Consider the following 6,000-nt stretch of genomic DNA (forward strand, 5'->3'; position numbering starts at 1 on the left):
CAGAGCTGTCACTGGAACTGAGGGCCCCCGAACCATCCTGATACAGAGCTGTCACCGGAACTGGGGGCCCCCGAAGTATCCTGATACAGAGCTGTCACCGGAATTGGGGGCCCCCGAAGTATCCTGATACAGAGCTGTCACCGGAACTGAGGGGCCCCGAAGTATCCTGATACAGAGCTGTCACCGGAACTGAGGGCCCCCGAAGTATCCTGATACAGAGCTGTCACCGGAACTGAGGGCCCCCGAAGTATCCTGATACAGAGCTGTCACCGGAACTGAGGGGCCCCGAAGCATCCTGATACAGAGCAGTCACTGGAACTGGGGGCCCCCGAAGTATCCTGATACAGAGCTGTCACCGGAACTGAGGGGCCCGAAGTATCCTGATACAGAGCTGTCACCGGAACTGAGGGGCCCCGAAATATCCTGATACAGAGCTGTCACTGGAACTGAGGGCCCCCGAACCATCCTGATACAGAGCTGTCACTGGAACCGAGGGGTCCCGAAGTATCCTGATACAGAGCTGTCACTGGAACTGGGGGCCCTGAAGCATCCTGATACAGAGCTGTCACTGGAACTGAGGGGCCCCGAACCATCCTGATACAGAGCTGTCACTGGAAATGAGGGCCTTAAACCACTCTGATACAGAGCTGTCACTGGAACTGAGGGGCCCGAAGCATCCTGATACAGAGCCGTCACCGGAACTGAGGGCCCCCGAACCATCCTGATACAGAGCTGTCACTGGAACTGAGGGGCCCCGAACCATCCTGATACAGAGCTGTCACTGGAACTGAGGGCCCCCGAAGCATCCTGATACAGAGCTGTCACTGGAACCGAGGGGCCCCGAAGCATCCTGATACAGAGCTGTCACTGGAACCGAGGGGCCCCGAAGCATCCTGATACAGAGCTGTCACTGGAACTGAGGGCCCCGAAGCATCCTGATACAGAGCCGTCACTGGAACTGAGGCCCCCGACGCATCCTGATACAGAGCTGTCACCGGAACTGGGGGCCCCCGAAGTATCCTGATACAGAGCCGTCACTGGAACTGAGGGCCCCGAAATATCCTGATACAGAGCTGTCACCGGAAGTGAGGGCCCCCGAAGCATCCTGATACAGAGCTGTCACCGGAACTGGGGGCCCCCGAAGTATCCTGATACAGAGCCGTCACTGGAACTGAGGGCCCCGAAATATCCTGATACAGAGCTGTCACCGGAGCTGAGGGCCCCGAAGTATCCTGATACAGAGCTGTCACTGGAACCGAGGGGCCCCAAAGTATCCTGATACAGAGCTGTCACCGGAACTGAGGGCCCCCAAAGCATCCTTCGGATACAGAGCTGTCAATGGAACTGAGGGCCCCGAAGCATCCTGATACAGAGCTGTCACCGGAACTGAGGGCCCCGAAGTATCCTGATACAGAGCTGTCACTGGAACCGAGGGGCCCCAAAGTATCCTGATACAGAGCTGTCACTGGAACTGAGGGCCCCGAAATATCCTGATACAGAGCTGTCACTGGAACTGAGGGCCCCGAAGCATCCTGATACAGAGCTGTCACTGGAACCGAGGGGCCCCGAACCATCCTGATATAGAGCTGTCACTGGAACTGAGGGGCCCCGAACCATCCTGATACAGAGCCGTCACCGGAACTGAGGGCCCCGAAGTATCCTAATACAGAGCTGTCACCGGAACTGAGGGCCCCGAACCATCCTGATACAGAGCTGTCACTGGAACTGAGGGCCCCGAAGTATCCTGATACAGAGCTGTCACTGGAAATGAGGGGCCCCGAACCATCCTGATACAGAGCTGTCACTGGAACTGAGGGCCCCCGAACCATCCTGATACAGAGCTGTCACCGGAACTGAGGGCCCCGAAGTATCCTGATACAGAGCCATCACCGGAACTGAGGGGCCCCGAACCATCCTGATACAGCGCTGTCACTGGAACTGAGGGCCCCCGAACCATCCTGATACAGAGCTGTCACCGGAACTGAGGGCCCCGAAGTATCCTGATACAGAGCTGTCACTGGAAATGAGGGCCTTAAACCATTCTGATACAGAGCTGTCACTGGAACTGGGGGCCCCCGAAGCATCCTGATACAGAGCTGTCACCGGAACTGAGGGCCCCGAAGTATCCTGATACAGAGCTGTCACTGGAACTGAGGGCCCCGAAGCATCCTGATACAGAGCTGTCACCTCAACTGAGGGCCCCGAAGTATCTTGATACAGAGCTGTCAGTGGAACTGAGGGGCCCCGAGGCATCCTGATACAGAGCTGTCACCGGAACTGAGGGCCCCCGAACCATCCTGATACAGAGCTGTCACTGGAACTGAGGGCCCCGAAGCATCCTGATACAGAGCTGTCACTGGAACTGAGGGCCCCCGAAGCATCCTGATACAGAGCCGTCACCGGAACTGAGGGCCCCGAAGTATCCTGATACAGAGCTGTCACTGGAACTGAGGGCCCCGACGCATCCTGATACAGAGCTGTCACCGGAACTGAGGCCTCTGAAGCATCCTGATACAGAGCTGTCACCGGAACTGAGGGCCCCCGAAGCATCCTGATACAGAGCTGTCACCGGAACTGGGGGCCCCTAAATATCCTGATACAGAGCTGTCACCGGAGCTGAGGGCCCCTGAAGCATCCTGATACAGAGCTGTCACCGGAACTAAAGTCCCCCAAAGCATCCTTCGGATACAGAGCTGTCACTGGAACTGGGGGCCCCGAAGCATCCTGATACAGAGCTGTCACTGGAACTGGGGGCCCCGAAGTATCCTGATACAGAGCTGTCACTGGAACTGGGGGCCCAAAAGCATCCTGATACAGAGCTGTCACTGGAACTGGGGGCCCCCGAAGTATCCTGATACAGAGCTGTCACTGGAACTGAGGGGCCCCGAACCATCCTGATACAGAGCTGTCACTGGAACTGAGGGCCCCGAAGCATCCTGATACAGAGCTGTCACTGGAACTGAGGCCCCCGAACCATCCTGATACAGAGCTGTCACTGGAACTGAGGGCCCCGAAGTATCCTGATACAGAGCTGTCACTGGAAATGAGGGCCTTAAACCATTCTGATACAGAGCTTTCACTGGAACTGAGGGCCCAGAAGTATCCTGATACAGAGCTGTCACTGGAACTGAGGGCCCCGAAGCATCCTGATACAGAGCTGTCACCGGAACTGAGGGCCCCCGAACCATCCTGATACAGAGCTGTCACTGGAACTGAGGGCCCCCGAAGAATCCTGATACAGAGCTTTCACTGGAACTGAGGGCCCCGAAGCATCCTGATACAGAGCTGTCACTGGAACTTAGGGGCCCCGAAGCATCCTGATACAGAGCTGTCACTGGAACTGAGGGCCCCCGAAGCATCATGATACAGAGCTGTCACTGGAACTGAGGGCCCCGAAGCATCCTGATACAGAGCTGTCACTGAAACTGAGGGGCCCCGAAGCATCCTGATACAGAGCGGTTACTGGAACTGAGGGCCCCGAAGCATCCTGATACAGAGCTGTCACTGGAACTGAGGGCCCCGAAGCATCCTGATACAGAGCTGTCACTGGAACTGAGGGCCCCTGAACCATCCTGATACAGAGCTGTCACTGGAACTGGGGGCCCCAAAGCATCCTGATACAGAGCTGTCTCTGGAACTGGGGGCCCCCGAAGTATCCTGATACAGAGCTGTCACTGGAACTGAGGGCCCCCGAACCATCCTGATACAGAGCTGTCACTGGAACTGAGGGGCCCCGAACCATCCTGATACAGAGCTGTCACTGGAACTGAGGGGCCCCGAAGTATCCTGATACAGAGCTGTCACCGGAACTGGGGGCCCCCAAAGTATCCTGATACAGAGCTGTCACTGGAACTGAGGGCCCCGAAGCTTCCTGATACAGAGCTGTCACTGGAACTGAGGGCCCCGAAGCATCCTGATACAGAGCTGTCACTGGAACTGAGGGCCCCGAAGCATCCTGATACAGAGCTGTCTCTGGAACTGAGGGCCCCCGAAGCATTCTGATACAGAGCTGTCATTGGAACTGAGGGCCCCGAAGCATCCTGATACAGAGCTGTCACTGGAACTGAGGGCCCCGAAGCATCCTGATACAGAGCTGTCACTGGAACTGAGGGCCCCGAAGCATCCTGATACAGAGCTGTCACTGGAACTGGGGGCCCCGAAGCATCCTGATACAGAGCTGTCACTGGAACTGAGGGCCCCGAAGTATCCTGATACAGAGCTGTCACTGGAAATGAGGGCCTTAAACCATTCTGATACAGAGCTGTCACTGGAACTGAGGGGCCCCCGAAGCATCCTGATACAGAGCTTTCACTGGAACTGAAGGCCCAGAAGTATCCTGATACAGAGCTGTCACTGGAACTGAGGGCCCCGAAGCATCCTGATACAGAGCTGTCACCGGAACTGAGGGCCCCCGAACCATCCTGATACAGAGCTGTCACTGGAACTGAGGGCCCCCGAAGAATCCTGATACAGAGCTTTCACTGGAACTGAGGGCCCCGAAGCATCCTGATACAGAGCTGTCACTGGAACTTAGGGGCCCCGAAGCATCCTGATACAGAGCTGTCACTGGAACTGAGGGCCCCCGAAGCATCATGATACAGAGCTGTCACTGGAACTGAGGGCCCCGAAGCATCCTGATACAGAGCTGTCACTGAAACTGAGGGGCCCCGAAGCATCCTGATACAGAGCGGTCACTGGAACTGAGGGCCCCGAAGCATCCTGATACAGAGCTGTCACTGGAACTGAGGGCCCCGAAGCATCCTGATACAGAGCTGTCACTGGAACTGAGGGCCCCCGAACCATCCTGATACAGAGCTGTCACTGGAACTGGGGGCCCCCGAAGTATCCTGATACAGAGCTGTCACTGGAACTGAGGGCCCCGAAGTATCCTGATACAGAGCTGTCACTGGAACTGAGGGCCTCAAAGCATCCTGATACAGAGCTGTCACTGGAACTGAGGGGCCCCGAACCATCCTGATACAGAGCTGTCACTGGAACTGAGGGGCCCCGAAGTATCCTGATACAGAGCTGTCACTGGAACTGAGGGCCCCGAAGCTTCCTGATACAGAGCTGTCACTGGAACTGAGGGCCCCGAAGCATCCTGATACAGAGCTGTCACTGGAACTGAGGGCCCCGAAGCATCCTGATACAGAGCTGTCTCTGGAACTGAGGGCCCCCGAAGCATTCTGATACAGAGCTGTCACTGGAACTGAGGGCCCCGAAGCATCCTGATACAGAGCTGTCACCGGAACTGAGGGCCCCCGAACCATCCTGATACAGAGCTGTCACTGGAACTGAGGGCCCCCGAAGAATCCTGATACAGAGCTTTCACTGGAACTGAGGGCCCCGAAGCATCCTGATACAGAGCTGTCACTGGAACTTAGGGGCCCCGAAGCATCCTGATACAGAGCTGTCACTGGAACTGAGGGCCCCCGAAGCATCATGATACAGAGCTGTCACTGGAACTGAGGGCCCCGAAGCATCCTGATACAGAGCTGTCACTGAAACTGAGGGGCCCCGAAGCATCCTGATACAGAGCGGTCACTGGAACTGAGGGCCCCGAAGCATCCTGATACAGAGCTGTCACTGGAACTGAGGGCCCCGAAGCATCCTGATACAGAGCTGTCACTGGAACTGAGGGCCCCCGAACCATCCTGATACAGAGCTGTCACTGGAACTGGGGGCCCCAAAGCATCCTGATACAGAGCTGTCTCTGGAACTGGGGGCCCCCGAAGTATCCTGATACAGAGCTGTCACTGGAACTGAGGGCCCCCGAAGTATCCTGATACAGAGCTGTCACTGGAACTGAGGGCCCCGAAGTATCCTGATACAGAGCTGTCACTGGAACTGAGGGCCTCAAAGCATCCTGATACAGAGCTGTCACTGGAACTGAGGGCCCCCGAACCATCCTGATACAGAGCTGTCACTGGAACTGAGGGGCCCCGAACCATCCTGATACAGAGCTGTCACTGGAACTGAGGGGCCCCGAAGTATCCTGAT

The sequence above is a fragment of the Pelophylax lessonae genome (genome assembly GCF_965119305.1).
Source record: "Pelophylax lessonae genome assembly, chromosome: 7".
Taxonomy (NCBI): Eukaryota; Metazoa; Chordata; class Amphibia; order Anura; family Ranidae; genus Pelophylax; species Pelophylax lessonae.